Below are 21,891 nucleotides of genomic sequence, written 5' to 3'. Positions count from 1 at the left end.
ATGGTAGTGTTTCTTAGACACAAACTCCATGGAGTCATGGGTAATATTTGCGGTCAAATAAATATTATTTGTAATCTAAACAACATCATATTTTTGTAGGGTTTCCAAGGTGTTATGGAAAATTATTACCAGGTTCTTGTGTGTAAATGGGTTTTTCTCTTTGGAAGTGTACATTTTGGTATACGCTGCATTAACCAGGCCTCCATTTTTGAAAGCTCCAGTGATTAGGTCCTGGACATGTATCTCTTCCAATTACTTGCGGAGTAAGGTAACATGAGCAAGGTGGTAGAACTGGGCCATAAGCAGTGCTCTTTGCAAGCACCAAAGTAGTAATAATAAAACGTGCCTTCTTTTCACACACTATTTTCTTTTTCACTCTGCCTGCTCTCTGTTCCAGTTTTCAAGATGGTCTTTTAAACTGGATTTGTTTTTCTCACCATTTGTGTCAAAGTAAGACCTGAACCGTATAGCAGTCAGTTTGAGCTTTCAATCCCCAAGTATTACATTAGGCAAAGGGCAGATTGCCCTTCTCTGCTTTTCCTATTCTTTCATTATAGCATTGTGCACCTGTAAATTACCATGGGAGTCAGTCTGTGGAGCAGAAATACTTTCAGGCAGATTTAACCACAGATGCGTGGCACATACCTCCAATCTGTTCATGCTTTTGCATGTGGATTTATCAAGGGTCGTGCTGGTGCATACCTTGAATTTCATGGCCCCATGAAAATTCACACAGGCAGCAGAATATCTGCTTAGCCTATCTGTCAGCAGGGGGTGGCACTTGGGCTCTAAATGTACATGCCTGCAGCTCTTGTGCTCTGTTGGTTTAACATTAATGTTGCTACATCTCCAGGGAAAGTGAAAAGAGACTTAAACAGCAGGGTCAAAAAGGGGACATCGTGTCAGCTAAACCACGTGGTAGTTAATAATCTTTGAGGCGTTCTTAGAGCAGTTAATTGTTTCTTGGTTTGTATGTGCCATTGCATACATTTGGGGAAAATCCGTAAATTATCACAGAGGAAGGCATAGTTTAGAATACTTCACAAGGTCTCCTAGTCAATGACCGATCTAATTGTTTCTATAGAAGGCTCAGTTACTGCTGAGGCAGGGTTTTCCTCTCTTTTCCAATGAGTTTAAACTTGCTGCAAGATATAGTTTGGACATTGCTCTGGCTTTCAGGGCCTGCTTCATTAGCTTGTGAATCAACTTGCGCTTGTGATTAATTCAGAAGGCTCTGCTGATTTGAAGCTTCATTTGCAGGGTTTTATTTAAGGCCTGTGTCAACCTCACGCTCATTCTTTTTCAGGATTTAATCCTATAACTACAGTGTGAATCTTTTCATTTAATTCTTTGAATCAGTCTCTCAGGAACTTGCTGTGTTCAGGAAAAGGCAGATAAAAGTCTTCAGCTGTCTGCTTGATCCACCTTGGCCATATATCTTTCCAAACTACTTTTACCTTGGTCAGTGAAACACACATGCACTGATTCATTTCTTATAACCCTGGGCATGCAAGGCAGGCTATTCCACTTTATGGCTCCGACCACAGAGGGAGAACATAAGAGTGAGGCGCTCCCATCAATCCCAAGATACTATACGGCACCCAGACATCTTTATGGCAGATCTGCTGCAGGGGCCCTGAGAGTGGGAATCCTGATTTTTGTTCCCAAGCCTGCCTTTTCCTTAGTAGTGTGATGTTTTGCTTCTCTGCCTCCCAGCCAGCTTTCAACTGTAATGTTAATGTCTCCCAAATTAGCTTATAAACAGGCTTTTTCAGAGGACTTGATTACAGGATAAGTGTGGCTGAACGTGAAATGACACCGCAAAATAAGGTGCCTTCCTTCCATGGTTGAATTTGCCAGTTTGGAAGATGGAGAAAGTTACAAGGTGAATGGATAGGATTTTTTTAGCCACATGAGTACTGTTAACATTAGCCCAGTCATATGAGAATGAACCCCTGACAGATTAATCAAGGCACCTCTGCAGATAGCTCAGAAGTAGCCTCAGGAAAACAAAGGACAGAGTTCAGACTAAACTGTACAATGTATGGGCCTGATCAGAAACCTGTTCAAGTCAGTTGTAACGTCGGCAAGGTTTGGATTAGGTCTTATCTTCTTTAATTTGTTGTTTTGTATTTGCATATTAGTCTTGCAATATCGGGGCCCATTGTGCTAGGCACTATATATGGTTATGTCTACACAGCAGCTGGGAGGGCACTTTCCAATGCATGTAGACAGACACGCTAGCTCTGCTTGAGTGAACATACTGAAGATAGTGGTGTGGCCTTGGCAGCACAAGTGGCGGGTGGCTGGGGCTTGCTGCCGGAGTATGTACCCAGGACCGTATTCGGACAGCTACTCCCGTGCTGTCACACTATACTCCTGTTTTAAAAACACTAGCTCAAGCAGAGCTAGCACACGTCTGCCTGCCTGCGCTGGGCAGCACTATGCCAGTTGCTGTGTAGACATAACTAAGGGGAGACCGTCCCCGTCCTGAAGCGTTTATAATCTAAATAGACAAGATGGACAAAAGTTATAGCATGGGAAAGAGGCAAAGTTACTTGTCTAAGGCCATGCAGCACCTTGGTCATGATGAACTCGTGCGATGAAATCCGGGCACCATTGAAGTTGATATTAGTTTTGTCACTGGCTTCAGCGAGGTCAGAATTCCAACCTGGGTCTCCTAGCTTCCAGTCCCCTGTCCTAGCCACTAGACTACACTGCCTTCCTGATACGTCACCCTCTATCTGAAGTAAGAAGATAATAGGGTCTGATTTACCTCTCATTTATACATATTTTACATTTGTGATGGATATCCCTTGCCTTTTGTAGATATAGCAGAATATGAATTTTATTCTTATGGTTTCATTTCATGCAAGTAGTTCATTTGTACCACCATCAGGTATTTTGATTTATGCACAATAAATTGTCAGAGGAAAAATATAAGCCTTGGAAAAATTGTGGAAGATGAAATCAACCCAATTGTGCCCACGTTAAACGTAATAAAAAGCCTATGCCATGCGGTGCTCATTTCAGAGGTGCGAGAATTTAGACTTCCTTGCAGTGTGAACATTTTGTGCAGCATTGCCTGTGGCATGGAACCCTGTTTTTGTCATGTAGTCCATGTTTCCTCAGGGCTGATGGCTCCTCCTTTAAAGCACACATTGTAAAACACATAGTAAAATCTTTCCTCAAGCACCGCGATCATCATCAGAGTGATAATCTCCAGCTAATAAGACCACCATTGTAAATTAGGAAAGGAGTTAATGTTGTTTGTGACAGGACCCTTGCATTCTCATTCCAATTATCGGGAAGGTAGGAGTACTTGTAACCAGCAGCTTTGCTTTTAAATCAAACTGTGCAACATGGAATGTTTAATTAATTCAGCCTTGCAGAATTCTTGCCTAAGGCAAGCTGTGAGTAATGTTTTGTTTCAGTGCATCATAGTTAAAGGGGATGAGTGGAGTTGAGGCCCAGCCAAGTATGTTTTCCTGAATACTTGTGTGACTGATATAACTGCTCTGTGTTTCTGTATATCCTGTCTTAGCCTTGCTGATCTGAATTTTTAACTGAATTTATTTTGTATGCGGTTTCTACGAATGTTTTAGCAAATTAATTTGGTAGCAGGAACGTACATGTTAATTATAAGTGAATATTAGACAGTATTTGCAGAAAGAGAATTTTAAAGTCAGCATCATAAATATACACACAGGAAGCCTCATTCTGCGAGTTAAACACATCCAGGCAGGGAAAAGAAATGTGATATTGTAATCTGCTTCCAACCAAAACCGCTCAAATTATGAATATCAAACTGAGAACAAGCATTATCAGTAGGCTTGACTTGGTGAATGATTTTGAACAAATACATTCAAGAAAATTGTGAGTTGCTTGAGGACCATCTGTGAACAGTAAAAGAAACAAAATGTGTTGAACAAATTATTCATTGTGAGTTGCTCACCCAGCCCTACTGTTTGCCAAGATGCCTGTGTAAACTGAAGCAGATTCCTCTTTAATCCCTCTGGCCTCCAGTTTGCTTAATTTATCCACAGATTCTACCTGTCAGTTTGTGACCTCACTTACTGTGATGTTAGACATTGCATTGTGTGACATCCCTGCATAAGTTGGGTACGTTCAGGAACAGACTGATTATACACAATAATAGTAATCAAATCAAATTTTTTACTGTAGTGTGTTACTCTTAAAATAATAGAGTGCGAAGACTAAAGGTGACCCACTATGAGTCGTCCCATTGACTTCATTGGAATTCTTGTAATACATAATGGCCTTGGCACTTATAGATCAGTTTTCATCTGTAGATCTCAAAGCACAAAGGTTTATATTAGCCCCCATTTTACAGATGGGGAAACTGGAATTGGAAATAAAACACAGATTTTGTGGCTCCCACTTCAGGGAAGCTGCCTACTTTGTCTACATGGGGACTCTCAGGAAAATTAATTCCAATTAACTAAAGTTGCAAATTTAAAGTGGATTAGTTAAACTACATTAAATCCCTATGTGGATATTCTTATTCAGAAGTAAAATTCGGAACTGAATTAAGACCACTTTTTAATACCCCAGCAGGAATTTTTCTGCCATTGTAGGAATACCACCTCCCTGAATGACATTAGCTACATCAGCAGACGCACTTTTCTGTCCATGTAGCAGTGTCTACACTGGGGGTTTGGGTTGTTTTTGGAGGGGTGGGGGGTTTGACATAGCTGTATCACTAGGAGATGTGGGGTGGTTGGGTGTTTGTTTGTTTTTTCCCATCCCTGACCAATATAACTATGCTGGTATAAATTCTTAAGTGTAGACCAGGCCTGTATAGACAAGCTCTGAATGAGAGTGTCCACAGACATTTAATGAAGTTTAACTAATCCACTTTAAATTCACACCTTCAGCTAATTTGATTGAATTTTCCAGAGGTGTGAGTTACTATAAATCAGTGGCTCTCAAACTTTTTGTACTGGTGACCCCTTTCACATAGCAAGTCTTTGAGTGCAACCCCTCCCCCCCCGCCTTAAATATATAAAAAGTGTTTTTAATTTATAACACCATTATAAATGGTGGAGGCAAAGCGGGGTTTGGGGTGGAGGTTGACAGCTCGCGACCCACCCATGTAATAACCTCACAGCCCCCTGAGGGGTCGCGACCCCCAGTTTGAGAACCCCTGCTATAAATCATCCAGAGCAGCGGTGTGAAGAATTTAGAGTTCTTGGATCTGACTCGATAACTGAGATTGGTGGATGTGGCCAGGACCATATTAAGGAAATCCAGGGATCTGGGCACATCTCAAATGGGGCTGCCTGTGGCACGGCCCCTCCTTGGGTTGGGAGTGGCAAGGGCCAACCATGACTCCTTTTTGGGCAGCCTACTCCCTAGACCACCATTCTCTGATCTTCAGATGGGCTAGGGCAGTGGTTCTCAAACTTTTGTACTGGTGACCCCTTTCACACAGCAAGCCTCAGAGGGTGACTCTCCTTTATAAATTAAGAACACTTCTTTATATTTAACACTATTATAAATGCTGGAGGCGAAGCGGGGTTTGGGGATGGAGGCTGACAGCTCACGACCCCCCAAGTAATAACCTCGCCGCCCATTGGCCTGGAGCAGCGAACCGTGGTCAGTGAGAGCCACGATCAGCCGAACCTGCGTATGCGGCAGGTAAACAAAACAGCCCGGCCTGCCTGGAGGCTTACCCTGGTGAACCATGTGCTAAAGGTTGCTGATCCCTGGTCTACATACAGTGGCACAGCTATACCGTTGCAGCAATGCCTCCGTAGCTTCAGTGTAGACACTACCTACACCGACAGGTAAATTTTTCAACCAGCTCGGGTTTTAACCTGCTACCTAAATGCTGTTCAGTGGGTTAAAAAATTGTGGTATTGATGTCAAAGAGTTGGCCTTATCTGTTTCCTCTTCTGCCCAGTAGATCCAAACAGCTGACTAACTGCAGAGCAGAAACCTTGGGTTCCCTGCTAATTGGATTAACAAAACCAGATCATCCATAGGGCTTGTCTATATTAGAAAAGTTGCACCAGTAACTAAATTGATTTAAAATCGGTCTAGTTACACTTGTGCAAACACCGAATGTAGACCCACTTAAACTAGTTTAAACCTTGCTTCTCTCTGTTTAATTTGATTAATTAACTGGTTAAAGTAGACAGAGGTGTGTTTTTACTTGGTGTTTGCAACCTTTTGTGAACGGCTGTTCTCTGTTGCTTTTTCAGACAACTTGCAGGGTTTCTTTGTAAAGGGAAAGTTTAATTAAAAAAAAAAAAACCTACCCCTTTCCCAACTCACAAGCCATCTTGCTTTATGAGCTTCATCCATGTAGGAAGTACCTAGGATTAGAAAGAAACTTCCCCTCTGGGCAGGTTATTCTATAGCTGCCTCCATGGCTGTAAAGAGCCTTGCCCCATCCTCTGAGGGAGCTGGTACTGGCCCCTGTTGAAAGCAGGATTCTGATACAGTGCAGCAATTTTTATGTTCCAGTGGACTTTCTCCATTGCTAGAGTAACATAGGACATGACACTGACATTCAGGAAGCAAGTGTGTGTAAGTATGTGTGAGAGAGAGACACTGACATCCAGGGTGTGTGAGACACTGACATACCCAAAGTGTGTATGTGTGCGCCCACAAATGAGAAAGGAACGGGGAGATTATTTTCCTGACTCATATTGTTATTATTTATTTATAAATAAGCACCCGAGGTATGCCTAACACTTTAGAGACGAATAGAGGATGAAATCCCTGCCCTGTGCCGTTTACAGTTTAGGGAGGAAAGGGGATTAGTTTATTTAGATTAGATTTTCCACCCAAGACCACGTGGAGTGAGAGTCTTACTACACTATTACACCCTGCAGGACTAGAATTCCTCTGTGTGAATGCATGAGTCAGCTTTTTATTGCCCTCCCTTTCTGTTGATTCAATCACTTTTCTTATCTCTGGAGCCAAACATATTGTCCTGTCAACAGGCCACTCCTTGTGCCTTACAAACCTGGGCCTGTTGGAATAAATGAAAAGCAGCAAGTGAAGGGAAACCAGATCCAGGAGGAGGTAAACTAGAAATTCAACCATTTGGGGCTGTTGTCTGAGTAATAAGCAGTCACCTGAGTAAAAGGGAGGAGCTAGACTAGTGTAGCTTGTTTCACAAGTGGGAGCTTTGGGAGGGGCCTCTTGTGGAGTTTCAATCACAAAGCACAGCTGTACTGTCTGAGACAGTGTGTGTGTGAGCCTCAGAATCAGAGGTTTTGCTGATCAGGAGACAAAAGCCACAACTTGAGAAGCTGGACTGGGAGCCTGGGAGAAGAGAGGTGGGAAAATTGAGCTTCGAGGGGATACAAGTGTGGCGGATATTTGAACTGGAGGCACGGTGCACTGGAAAATGACCTTTCACTCTGTCTGGATCTAATCCTCGGTGGCTGGACTAGAGAGCTGAGCTGATTAAGAAACTCCATTGCTTTGTTAATGAGTTTTGTGGAGTTAGCCTGCCACTGCTGAGATACTGATTTTCTGGCCTGCAGCAAGTACAAGGTAAGAGGTGCTTTTTGCCTTGCTCTGGTGTCTCTCTTGTCTAAGACTTGCAGGGTTTTTTTTGGTTACCTTCACTACTTGTTGCTTAGTTGCTTGCTTGTTGTTGTTATATTGGTAGTATTAGTATTTACCATCTAGCAGCACAGTGTTTGAAAGAAGCTTTTTAACAATGGAGCATCAGGAATGAGAGTCTGATTGGCATAGGTGTGAGTTAAAAATACTCCGGGCATTTGAGTCATTTTACTCTGTAAATACCAGTTTGCTTTGTAATGTTTTCAAGGCACTGGGATGTACAGTATTGTGGCAGGAACTGGCCAGCCAGGATTCAGGAACTAGAGAGCGCCCAGGTGCCTTATTTCAGCTGCAGCAGCCGTATCTTTCCTGACTATCTCTTTACTCTCCTCTGCTAGATGAAAAATACCTGTTACTCAGGAATAGGTAGTGACACTTGGTTGTCTGTGCTGTACCTGCTGTATCTCGACAAACTTGTTTTTATTGTAAGAGAAATAGGCTCCCCTGGGATCCGTGCCCTGGGGCAGATTGCTTGGCTCTGGAGCTCACTTGTCATGCCAACAAAATATTTTATTAAAGCACACATGCGTACGCATGCACACATACACGCACCGCTTCTGTTCATTGTTGTAACTCTGTTTTCTCTTCTGCGCATATCTGTTCCTGGGTCCTTTTTAAGCATTTACCCTTACTGGCTCTCTAATGGTCAACAGAATTTTATTATACACAGACGTAGGGCATTGCAAAGCACTAGAGCAGTCCTGGATACAGGAATCACATTTCCTACACTCATGAAAGCTCTCACTAAAACCCTAGGAGAGAAGAAATTTCAGGACACGTAAACTCCCATGCCATCCTCAATTTTCCTCCTTGTGCGTATTGTTTAGATTGCAGCTCCTACCAAATGTGCAGCTACACCTGAATGCAAAAAAGCCATAAGACAGATGGGAGTGTCTAAAATTTGAATTTCTATAGGTTCTGCATATCAGTTTCACCTTTTATTCCTCTTTTCCTTTTAACTTCAACTTGAGACAGGCAAATCGTTTTAGGGATCGCCTATCCTTCAGCCTACAGATCAGTGGTTCTCAACCAGGGGTTCACGTACCTTTGGGGATACACAGAGGTCTTCCATGGGGTACATCAACTTGCCTTTTGGTATTTGCCTAGTTTTACATCAGGCTATATAAAAAGCACTAGTGAAGTCAGTACAAACTAAAATTTCACACAGATAGTGAATTGTTTATACTGATGTATATACTATACACTGAAATGTAAGTATAATATTTATATTCCAATTGATTTATTTTATAGTTATATGGTAAAAATGAGAGAGTCAGCAATTTTTCAGTAATAGCGCGCTGGGACACTTGTACATTTATGTCTGGTTTTGTCAGCAAGTACTTTTTAAGTGAGGTGAGACTTAAAGACAGAAGACAAATCAGACTCCTGAAAGGGGTACAGTAGACTGGAAAGGTTGAGAGCCACTGCTACAGATCACTGACTGCATATTCAAAAATACTAGTCCAGTGTGTGCTGAAGCTCATGGGCAGTGAATGTACTCTCTAAAAAGAAAATCCTCATTGAAAGCAGTTAGCGTGTGCATAGCAGGCAATCGCTTGTCTGTTTTTATTTATTCACAATATCTCAATGAGGTTCTAGTCCAGTGTGCCCAACCTTATTATACAGGACGGCCACATAACCCTAAGCACAACCATGTGAGGGCCAAACCGATTCTGTTCCGTATGTATTTAGATAGGTTGTGATGTACAGCATTGTCTATTTAAAAACGAACAAAGAGGAGATCAGTGCATAGAATGTGTATCAGAATGACAGAAAACAGGGGAAAAAACAGTACAGAATACATAACTAAACTAAAATGATGTCAACATGACAACAAAACGCTAATGAGTTGGCTGTTAGTATATTGTGCTGAAGCAGGCCCCAGGCCTTATGAAATGCTCTCCTGGGCTGTAGTTTGGGCACCCCGGCTCTAGTGCATTTTAAGGACTAAATGGCCTGCAGGAGGTTGTGATTTCTGACTGCAGTGCCCTGATGCCCCCAGTTAAGTCAGGGCTCCACTGTTATAGACACAAGACAAACATAGTAAGAACAGTCCCTTTTGAAATTAAACCTGTGTATTGGTAAGATAAAGGAAAGCAGAAACCATGTGAAACAACTATACCATGTAATGCATTCCTAGGATTTATAAACCAAATTGAACCTGTTGCTAGTCACAAACATACTGGGCCTGATTCTCAGGTACTCTCGGGGCCTTTTATTCCACTCTGGCACTGTAAAGTGAGCATAGAAGTAATTTGCATCAGCTTTAAGACCACTTCAGGTGCCTTTGTGTCTACACTGTAGCTGGGAGCCAGCCTCCCAGCCTAGGTAGACAGCCTCCTGCTAGCAGGGTTTGCATTAGCTCACTAAAAATAGTGGTGTAGACAGCAACACTGTCGGAGGCTCAGTCTAGCCATGCAAGCTCAAGCCCTCCCTGTTGAAGTCAATGGGAGCTCAGTGTCTCTTAGGTCAGATATGCCCGACTTGAGTAAAGTGATTATGGCTTATTTATAGTCACCTCGAAGCATGCTGGTAGAGAATGGAAAAAACAACAGGCCCTTGACTGCAGTGTCTCGAGTTCCAAGGCTGGTTACCGTGGACCTCCGAGCAGGGAAATAGCAGCTCTCTGGCTGGTAATAATGGAGGCATGATGCCTGGTGAAGAGGGCAGGAGACGAGTGTTAACTCCGCTTGCTCTGAGGGAAGGCACAGTCTCATGAACAGTATCGCACCATTCCACAGAGTCACCGAAAAGTCTGTTGTAACAGCTATGCTGTGTCTTTTGAGAGCACACGTACTGGGTTCTGACATCAGACTTCTCCCCCTTCCAGGTGGGTCGCATGTAGTCCATCCTGCCAGAGTAGTCAGGGTCCCTCCGCAGTCATCTTTCCAGTTCAGGATTGGGCTCCCACCAAAGCCTGTCAAACACCTCTTTAATCAGCTTTGCCATTGATCCAGCTAACTGTTCTCCTCCTCTCTTCCCACCACCAAGATCTGAATGGGTTACAGTGTAAAGCAAGAGCACCTTGACTGGAGTCACTCCAGATTTATGCTCATTTAACTGAAATCAGAATCAGACCTACCGTCCTCATTGGACTGGCTAGTGAAAGCTCTAGACTGGGAATTGAATGTGAATCTCGCACCTGGCGGTCCTGAGCAGTGCTTCTGTGCCAGTCCAGGATGTCTGTGTCTACACTAGTGGGTTTTTTGGCAAATCTCCTGCTGTTACATTACCATTTGTGCAATTCCACTGGTAGTAGCCACAATGGATGCAACAGTGGTAGACATGGCTCAGCCGTTTATACTACCGTATCGTGTAGACCTGCTCTTGAAGTCTTCAAATCAAGACAAAATGTGCTTTAGTCAGATACATGTTGTTTGACTCAATACGGGGTGAGTGGATTAAATGCTGTGGCCTATGTTATACAGGAGATCAGACTAGATCAGCGGTTCTCACACTTATTTGATCACACCCCTTCTTTGTTTCTGTAGTAATTTAAGGGCTCTCCCTTCCCTCCCGCCACACAAGTACATATACCATTTAAAAAAAAAATCAACCTGCAACTCTCACTAAATATTAAAAACAAGAATTGATTCAAACAGAGCCAGTGATCCATTGTAATAAGAGCAAAAGCCAAACTGCGATTGTTGTCGATGCTTACAGTGAAACGTGCACAACACGTCGTAGCAAACGCATTAATGTACAGATGGCAATGATTTTGTGTAATGCTATCCACGCTTAACAGAAATCTGTCAAAATTCAGTGTTATCTGAGGACCTGATATGTCTAGAGGAATCAGCTTTGCTAGTTATTCGTTGCTGTGGGTAAAATGTGCACAGTTCCCCCTCCCCCAAAGCTTCTCTTGCCCCCTCCCAGAATATATCTCCTCCCCCCCCCCAGGTGGCCCACCCCCCAGTTTGAGAATCTCTAGACTAGATAATCTAATTGTCCCCTCTGGCCTTAATATCTATGAACAGGTATAGATGACACAATGTTTAAAACCGCAGTACCTGGTTGACATTGGCTCTCTCACCATGGAGGTGTTTTGGTGGGAGATTTGCAGAACAATAGTAGTGGTGACAAGGCTCAGTGGAGCACATTTGGTGTTGTCCCAATATATGCCTTCATAATATCTCCCCAAATAGTTTGTGATCTGTGTATCGATTAAGCACTGTTTACTGTGCTGTGCCTCTTCAGTGCAAATAACTTTGTGTATTGATATAGTGCATGCCAGGGCATATTAAATCAAACACTGATGCCCTCCCAAGGTGAACACTGGGGATAGACCAACACTGTCTCCCTGATGGATGGATCGGGCATTCAGCTGTGCTAATCATACGTTTATCAGAGGCTCAGAACGCTTCAGATGGATCATTAGTCTCCAAGCTAACAGATAAAAGCAAAAGGACTGAATTAAACTCCACTACAATGAGAAGGGATTTAACAAAGTGCAGCAGGGCTGGGAGAGGCAAAAATTAGACATCTGCAGAAATCACCTGCTCTGCTGTCGTCTTTCTCTAGTCCAGTGGTCCCCAATGTGGTGCCCGCGGAGCATCTACGTGCACCCGCGTACTGGCCGGTGGACAAGCATCCGTCGAAATGCCGCCGAAAATGCAGCGGCATTTCAGTGGTGACGCCTCTTGATGTTGCCTCTTCTCGGCAGCATTTCGGTGGATGCTTGTCCACTGGCCACGATCCTCGGTGGCTCGTCATCCGGTGCCCGCCACCCGGAAAAGGTTGGGGACCACTGCTCTAGTCCTTTTGTCTCCATCCCTCCTTTGTCTTTTGCCCTCTTCCAAATCATCCTTAGCAGCCACTGTGTGCTAATTGCCCTCCATAACCTCTCTTTAAATCCCTCTCCTCTGGCAAAGCTTCCCTGTGCTGATCTCCCCACTGATGCCTTCTTGCATTTGAACTGCTGCCCTGTTTATTTGGATTGCAAGTCCTTCAAGGTAGGGACTTTGTCCTAGCTAGGTAAAACCCTGTGATGCTGCCATATAAGTAAACAGGGTCCTGTTTGTCAGCACCAGTTTATATTCACAGATATATAAAAGTAGAGTAGGATTTAATGACCTAATCCTTTTTGCCCACACTTCTGTTGGAAGGGGCACATTTTAAGCTACCCCTACACCCACCTTCTTCCCTTCCTTTGAACCTTAGTTTAGAACCCCTAGCCGTGAAGATCAGATGTGTCTCTGGCACGTGAGATATCGCAGCTTCCTTTTCCAAGTACAGATTGCCCTTCTATGCAGGTGACCCACTTTTCTGACTCACTAACCTTGAGGACACTCTTCCCATCCTGTTACAAATCCTCAACCAGTTCTGCAGCATCTCAATATACAAAGTAAATAGGAAGCATCTAAACCAGCATCTTTGCCCAGTATAAATAGATCTGTCAGTTTTCAACAGCACTCTTGGGTTAAGTTAATAATAGAATATGGGCCTGATTTCCAGAGGTGCTGCTGAGCTGGTGCAGAAGTCAGTGGGAATTATGGATGCTCAGTCCTTATGAAAATGAAGCGTGCGTGTATGTCTATATGTATCGGTGTGTGTATGTTAGCATATAGCAAAAGAAAGATGTGGAGAGAGGTAACTGCTGCTGGACAGATAAAACATTAGTTTGCTGATTCACAATTTTGACTCTGATAGGGGAACAATGCGACCTTAATATCGGGGAAGTTGCTCATGTTCTCTGAAAAGTCTGGTGTTGACTAAGTGAGGAGTTGATGGCCATGGAGAGGATTTTCTGTGCTCATGCTGGAGCTTCACCCCCAAATAATACCCTGACACTTACATCCCAGCCAAAGGCTGAGGCGATAAGGATATGGCCAAGGAGAGCTGTAGTTTTGCTGAGGTAATTGCACATAGACTCGGCATCCGAAGAAGTCTAACAGCGACTTATAAATAAGAGCAGTCATGCCATTTATCATTTGTAATGACCTCATTTACTCTTCCTGTGGACAGTGCCCACTTAACAGCGTGGAAAATATTTATTCCCTACTGATTTTTTTCATCTTTCTTTCACCACGATGAATGATTTTTATTTATTTTATTTAATGACACTACAATGAACAATCGTTAAGATATGTAGCAACTTCTCCAACCACAAGGTCCTGCCTTAGCAGGTGTCGGCCCAGCCCTGGAGAAGTGCTGGAGCAGCAAGCAATGCACAATGTGTTTTTACTGAGCAATAAGTAAAACTGGTGAAGATTTTGTAATTGGAGATGGAGGAGTATTTTTGTAGGCTCCTGTATCTATGGCATTTGAAGAATATATAGGGAAGTGATCCTGCAAATGCTTCAGACCGAGCAGTGCTCACTAATGTGAGTAGAGCCATTGGATTTATTTGTATTGTATTCACTTCCACTTGAAGTCCGTGGCACTACTCAGAGTAGTAAGCACTGTGCTCAGTGGTAAGTGGAAATGTTTGGTTCTTAAGGAAAAGAGGTCTTACATCCATTTTACAGATGGGGAAACTGATGCACAAAGCAGGGTTGAGTAATTTACCCAGTGTCTCAAGGAGCCTAACTAAAGACCATTGAAGTCGGTGGGAGTCTTTGGCGTCAATTGAAGTAAATGGGACTCGGCACGTAAGGTTAAGCACAACCATAAGTGTTTGCAGGAACACAGTGAGTCTTGGAATAGACGAGCTAGGAATAGACCTCACAGCTCCTGACTTCCTGTTCTTTAGCCACAAGAGCGTGGTGCTACTTCTCCTCCCTCCACAGTAAAGTCTAGTTTGAGAGTAGAATCAGTCTTATTTTGAGGGCCAATAGCCCTGACAAATATCCCTTTAGCCTGACCTGGTGTAAACTATCTTCTTTCAGAGAATGGATTTTCTCCCTGGTATGTGATATCTAGCTGGACCTGAATGTGCTTTTTTAAGGCATCTTCCGCACTCCCTCCTTTTTTTGATTTTTTGCTACTGGAGTTTGTAGTTTGATAGATATTTTAAACCATGTTCTATGCATGCTATGCATGTTCTAGTTTTTGACCTTAACACAACATTCTCCTCGCAGCAGGGGACAGCTGTGTTCCGTAGTGTGTAAAATCACTGTTAATAGGAGAAGCGAACGCACTGCCAAGTGCTGAAAATGTGGGTCAGCATATATGGTGTCAGATTTTCTCTTGCAGAGTCAAAGTTTACTAATCCTGCATTAGAGATCATGCTGCCGTCAGGAGTCTTGGGAAGAACAGTCTGTCTATTTTGTTTTAAATCTATCCCTAATTATACACATACTTATTAGTGATAAATATTAAGACAGATATTTGCATTCTTGAACTTATTCTTGCTAAATGTAATTGGATTGCAGTTAGACAAACCGTGAACATGTGAGCACTGGCTTTATAATCTTACCATCACCACATTTGGGTACCGTCAATTTGTGTGGCTGGTGAATTGGGTGCTGTATATACCAACAAACCCTCCTTGCATAGTTTATGCTGGCAAAGCCTGTGTAGCTTATACCAGTTCGCTGAATGAAATAAGCTATATCATCAAAAGCAGTTTTTAGCCTGTATAATTGCATCTAGTCTAGGGCCTTTGCTAGCATTGCTAAGTCTGTTAGGGGTGTGACTTTCTTTTTTTCATGCTCCATGAGCAAATAATTGGTTTTTTGAATCATTTGCAGTTCTGAAAATTTGAAGAAAAAAATCAGTTAGGGTTGAACAAAATACAACATTTTTCATAATTTTTGGTGAGTAGAAAAAGTCCATTTCATGTCCGTTTCAGAGCAGAGATTTGAATCTGGGTCTCCCATATCCCAGGTGAGTGTCCTAACCACTTGGCTAAAATGGTGGTAGGGGACCGCCAACAGCAGCAGCGGCACTACTGCCTCCATTGTCTCCTCTCTCTCCTCTTCCCCTTCCCCCTCTGGCCGTTTTGTAAATATTTAATTAACATAAGAACGTAAGGTATCCAATGGGAGCTATAGCCCCAATATCACCACCATTTTTAATGTACCCATACCTCAAATGGGTTTAATGTACTGTTGATATAATCATGCCTCACCAATCCATTGAGATTCTTTGAAGATGTCAACAAGCATGTGGCAAGGGTGATTCAGTGGATATAGTGTACTTGGACTTTTCCTGAAATCTTTGACAAGGTCCCGCACCAAAGGCTCTTAAGCAAAGTAAGCAGTCATGAGATAAGAGGCAAGAACCCCCTTGTGGATCAGTAACTGGATAAAAGATAGGAAAAAAAGGGTAGGAATAAATGACCAGTTTTCAGAGTGGAGAGAGATAAATAGCGGAGTCTCCCAAGGATCTGTACTGGGATCAGTTCTGTTGAACATATTAATAAATGATCTGGAAAAGGGGGTACACAGTGAGGTGGCAAAGTTTGCAGACAATACAAAATTATTCAAGACCGTTGAATCCACAGCTGACTGCGAAGAGTTACAGAGGGATCTCACAAAACTGGGTGACTGGGCAACAAAATGGCAAATTCAGTGTTGATAACTGCATGGCAATGAACACTGGAACACATAATCCCAACTATACATAGAAAACGATAGAGGTGTAAATTAGCTGGTGCCATTCAAGAAACAGATCTTGGAGTTACTGTGGAGAGTTCTTTCATTTACTCCTTTATATAACACATGAACCAGAAATCAGATCACCCAATGAAATGAATAGGCAGCAGGTTTAAAACAAACAAAAGGAAGTACTTCTTCACACAATGCACAGTCAACCTGTGGAACTCCTTGCCAGAGGATGTTGTGAAGGCCAAAAGTATAAGTGGGTTCAAAAAAGTATTATGTAAGTTCATGGAGACTAGGTCCATCAATGGCTAGTAGCCAGGATGGTCAGGGACGCAGTCTCATGCTCTAGGTGTCCCTGAGCCTCTGACTGCTAGAAGCTTGGACTGGACGACAGGATGGATGATTCGATAATTGCCCTGTTCTGTTCATTCCCTCTGAAGCATCTGGCACAGGCCAGTGTCTGAAGACAGGATACTGGGCTAGATGGACCATTGGTGTGGCTCAGCATGGCCATTTTTATGTTCATATTGATGTCAAATTCACAAATAGTTTTAGGTCAACTGAAACTGCGTTTTTTGTAGCATAAACTATTTGTCCTAAAAATTTTGCCCAGATCTACTCGTAACTGACATAGCTATGCCAGCAAAACTTTTAAACGTTGGCCAGGTGTTAAGTTTCTTCTTCTCTCAGTTTTCCCATATCAAGCAGTGGATTTACTTCTGTTTCTGCTGGCCGGGAGGCAGAACTGGACCTGCCAGTCAGAGGAAAGGCCTGGCCTACCCCTTCCAGGAAAGCACTAATATGCTGGCAGATGATTTCTTTAATGGTTATTAGCTCTTAAGTTGAAGTGATATGAAGAAATATCTAGAATGTTCCTTATCTCTGCTTGTCAGCTTGTGACCAGGTGTAAGCAGCTGTACAAGCTGCATATAATTTGGACAAGCGATACTAGTTTTATGCAATATGTTTATTTCTGTGGCACTCCTCAGTGTGCTGTCTGAGCACCTTACATATAGTAATTTATTTCTCCTAACCTCTGTGAGAGGTACAAAAAGTATTAATATCCTCATTTTAAAATGGGGAAACTGAGGTATAGAAAGGCTAAGTTACTGACCCAAGGCCACACCGGAGGTTTGAGGGAAGGCTGGGATTATATTTGGTATAAACCCTGTGTTCTAATCACATGACTGGTTGGGGTTTTTTTTTTCATAATTTTTGTCCAGAGGAAGTCTGATTTCTCTGAGCAGTGAGTCATCCTTGTATATGTAAAAAGTATCAAGTCATTTTAATCCAAGAAACATTCTTGTCTAGTGGCGATTCAAATGAGATCAGCAGAGGAAATTGTGTTTAACTGAAGGATAGAAAAGAACCATGTAAACATTATAACAGGCTGTTGATAATTGAATATCTAGTATCTAACTTGTTCAGGTGTTGGTAGCTCCTTGGATTGCCAAACAGGCGTAACATGGGAACATATTTATGTCTATTTAATGGGGCAGAAAACAAGCAATTATTTTAGCCTATGCTGACCGAGTGGCTTAAAAACACCTGACATTTATTTTGATAAAGAAACCCAATCTGCTTTTTTGCTTGTGGGTTAAGCCTGTAACACTTTAAATACCCAAGATGACATATTTCCTTAAACCATGTAAATATATACAGTACATTTAGAACATTTTAATGATTGTGGCGAAACCTGTGCTAGCAGACACCTGCCAAGTGCTGTCACCTTTCCCAGTGACCAGGGTAATCTGTAGAGATGATGCAGTTGTATATAATTTCTCAATATTTTTAATACATTATTTGATGGTTTTGTTATTCACCCAGAACACCAGGATGGGCTACTCATTCACAATTATATACCCAGTTTGTAAAACGATTCAAATAAAAATATTTACGGTATTTTTTTACATTATTTGCCAAACTGTAGCAAAAGTTTTTAGAAGAGTTTCCTATATTTGTTACTTATAGCTAGGATTTTCAAAGGGGCCTCAGGGAATTAGGCACCCGAGTTCTGTTGACAGTCAATGGGTGTTAGGTGCCTGTGATTCTAAGGGGTACGTCTATACTAAAGCTACGGCACTGCAGTTTTGCCTCTGTAGTGTAAACTGTTCCTACGCTGGCGGAATCTAGCTTTCTGAGAGTTGGTAGCTAGGTCGATGGAAAAATTTTTCCATTGACCTAGCCCTGTCTACACAGGGAACTAGGCTGACCTAGCTACAGTACTCAGGGTGTGACATATTTCTCAGCTCAGAGAAAATCGATCTAGCTCAATCGATCAGTTTAGAGATGTAGACCACGCCTTTGCCTACATCTCAATTTACACAGCTGTGATTCAACCAGCTGCTACAAGACCAAGAAATATAGCTCTTTGGTGGCTGCAATTTGCATGTGGGACTTTCTGAAGCACTCAGCATTGTCCTATGTCAGCTCCAATTGCAGTCGGTGGGGCTAACTGCAGTGGGAGCAGAGTTAGGCCAGAACTTTTCGAACGCTCACCCTGCAGGTTTCACCATCTGTGCAGCTGAGTGAGAAATAGACGTATGGCCCAAAAGTTTTATCACCTGCTCCCGTGAGGGTTGGGACCATGTCTGTCTCTCTGCTGCACAATGCCTAGCATACTGATGGTGCTCCGTAAAGTCATAGAGAGGCTCAAATACTCTGTGGTTGGTAACCGAGAAGGACTGAATACAAATCTATCCTAATCCTGGGCTTCTGTGTTAGCAGGGTATGTTAATTTATTCCTTAAATTAAAAAATAAACTGGCATGGAACCAAAATCACAGTTTAAGGCCCTCTTGGTGCTTCAGGTCGCTATTAAATCATTCATTTTTAACTGTGGAAGGTGAAGCTGCTGGTTTTGTTGGAGATTTAAGAAACGGCATATTCAGCTCTACTAGTGTTTTGCTGCCGTGCCTTTAAAGTCCCCCAGGAAACTAAACTTAATGCACCTTGCATGTGTATAGTGCATCTTTGAGAGTTTCTGCTTGTAGCTGGCATAACATCCAAAAGCACGTGCTTCCCAGTGCAGGTAGACAGACACGCACTAGCTCTGCTCAAGCTAGTGTGCTTAAAATAGCAGTGTGGCCACGGGGGCGCAGGTGGTGGCTTGGGCTGACCACGTGAGTATGTACCCTGGGGTCAGGCAGGTTTGTCCTTGGGTGACTAGCCCAACCTGCCCCCTATGCCGTCACAACCATGTTGCTGTTTTTATTGCACTATTGCACCTTTCCAGCTGCAGTGTAGACAATACCCCCCAAGTCTCCAGCTAGAGAGGGAGTGAAGCACGGTAGACCAGCATTCCTTCCCTAACCCCTTGCTGATCTTTGCATGTGAGCACCAGTGTTTCACAGAATGCAGCGCTCTCACCAAGGAGCCAGAGCGTCAAGGGCACCCTAAATTCTGCTCTTCCCCCTTTTTCCTGGTCCAAAGATCTGAGAACACAGGAAGGATCAGGGTGTGATGAGGCTGAGTGGGCATTCTCTGGAGAGTAGAGTTACCTCTATTGGATCCCTTATGCCATAGGTAGAATTTTATTGATAACGTGGTATCCCTCATAACACCTGCCTTAATTACCTTTATTATTGTGTAATGCTAAGTGTGACACGGGAGCTGTATAAACTACTCTCACAGGTAACTGGGTTCATCCGTCTTAAAAAGGCTTGCAAGGTTTTAGAGAGAGAGACAGGAAGGAAAACTCCCTTGCCTCCTTTACTTCTGTTGCTGCTTTGCCAGTATAGTAGACACCCAAGGCTAAAGGCAGTGTTTACTGTCTCCCAGCCAGCAAACAACATTGCATCAGCAGCCTGCCGGCCTAGTAGTGACAAAAGCTTGATGTACTTTGGGACCCGCTGTGACTTTGGTTTTTATAAATCCCGCTGTAAAAAGTTAGATCATTTGGATACAATGCTGCAGAGTGTTGAAAGAGCTGCTCCCACACGCAGGCCCAGCTTTAAGTCTGACGAGTTTTTAAAATTAAGTTAAAGTAGCTTCAGGTTTTATTCCTGCCCCTGAGTCCCCTAACCGGTTTTTGTGGTTTTACAATCACATTTTACAACTGGTTTTTCTCCCTTGTTGGTGGGTGGAGAAACCGACATAAACGAAAGGAAAATGACTGACCAGGCGCGGAGTCTGTTATGCGATCGCTAGCAGAGATTCTTGCACCTATGCTGAGCCTCATTCACTATACCTATGAAACAGTGAAACTGACGTGAAATGTTGTCGTATGCATTTGGGCCCAGATTTTGAAAGGTGTTCAGGTGTTATGTTCAGCGTTACAGTGACTGATTTAGGACAGTAAATATTGTTTTCAAAAACGATTTAGGTACTTAGGAGCCTAAATCCCGTCAACTTTCCATACGATTTGGTCTCCTAAGTACCTACATCCTTTTAGAAAATGACATTTAGGCTCCCAAATCAGCTGATGTTGCAATGCTGAGTGCAGCAGTGCCGAAATATCTTCAAAAATCGGAACCTAAGTAATTAAACTGGGAAAAAGACACAGAGAAAAATGTATTTTCCCTAATATTTTTTATATATCCTTAATCATGGGTGTAATTTTAACCAGCGCAAGGCCGAAAAGAATTTCAGACAGAAATGTGATTTTTTTTTTTTTTTTTTTTAAAGTTGATGCTTGATAATAAAAAGGCTGAATTTTGCCATTGAATGAGTCTAGCTTAGAGGAAGAGGCCTGATGCAAAGCCCTAAGCCCAACCCTTAAAAATAAAGATTTGCATTGAAAAGTAGAGGGAATACTTCAGAATTCAGTGAAAAAAAGGGAAAATATGCAGCTATTTAAAGGGGTTAAAATGTAATGTCCTGTGCCAGGGGTTCTTTTGTTCTGGGATGAGAATTTTTTCAAGGCAGCTAGTTGGAAGTGACTGTAAAAGAACCCACCTGTCCAGGTGAAGCACATCCTGCCGTTCTGGGAAGTCCTGAGCCCAAAGCGGTGCAAGAAATTTCAAGCTTGAGTGCGATATCACCCAGCAGTAATGGCACTGCGAAGAAATGTACCTTTGTCATTCTGAGCAAGCAGAAACCGAGGCTCGTGTTGCCTCGCTTTGTTCAAGATGACGTTACTCTGCTGAATTTTCATGGCTGTAGTAACTGTTTTAATGCCAATAAAATATAGGTTTGGCTGCCTCATTGAGTCACAGGAACACTAGGAGGCTAATTGCTAACATTGCAGCGCAGTGCTGTAGGGACCTTTACAACTTCCTGAAGCTGTAAAGGCTCAATGACAAAGCAAGTCCTTTTATGCCTTTTGGTTTTTTTTAATGGAACTCCTCTGTTCAAGCTAAATTGCTTTTAAATCATGTCTATAAAGGTACTTTTGTCAGGAAAGCCAGGAAGGCTCTTTTGTGCTACCTCATTGCTTTCGGAGGGAGCCGCGGGAAGGGAGGCTGTCATTGCAGAGCATTGTCTTGCTTCCTGACTCAAATGTATGCCAGATCTGCCCTCCCATTGACATGCAGGCTATTTTGTGTCCACCCTTAGAAAGGCAGTAACCCATATAAACCTCCATGGCACTGATTGCAGATTTCACTTCTTAGTGGAATTGGAGGGTCTTAATAAACTGACTTATTTTCCCAACTTGATACAGAGCTCAAGAGAAGCAGCATAATTTAGAGGAATTGAGCAGGAGGTTGAGAGTCAGCACTCTTGGGTTCTGTTCTTGTCTCTGCCACAGACTCAACTTTGTGGCCTTGGGGGGCAAATCACTCGAACTCTGGTTCTTCAGTTTTCTTTTCCATGAAATTCACCTACCTCCCAAGGAGCTGGAAGAAATTTAGTTTACAGAT

At 42.8% G+C, this 21,891-nt stretch overlaps 1 protein-coding gene across 5 annotated transcripts in view; it reads left to right on the top strand.

Annotated features, from left to right (window-relative positions):
* ARHGAP32 (Rho GTPase activating protein 32) overlaps positions 1-21,891 on the top strand; it is a 475,360-nt gene that overhangs the window by 410,795 nt on the left and 42,674 nt on the right. The window contains exon 1 of one of the 5 annotated variants that reach the window (XM_054049532.1): positions 7,096-7,533. The exons of the other annotated variants lie outside the window; for them this stretch is intronic. The gene's annotated coding sequence lies outside the window, so the exon portion shown is untranslated. Of the gene's footprint in view, positions 1-7,095; positions 7,534-21,891 lie in introns of those variants that run through there. 5 annotated transcript variants of the gene reach the window in all.

This window comes from Malaclemys terrapin, chromosome 15 (assembly GCF_027887155.1).
Source record: "Malaclemys terrapin pileata isolate rMalTer1 chromosome 15, rMalTer1.hap1, whole genome shotgun sequence".
NCBI classification, from domain to species: domain Eukaryota; kingdom Metazoa; phylum Chordata; order Testudines; family Emydidae; genus Malaclemys; species Malaclemys terrapin.
Note: the sequence above shows the minus strand (reverse complement) of the source record. Positions and strands in the feature narration are given on the sequence as shown.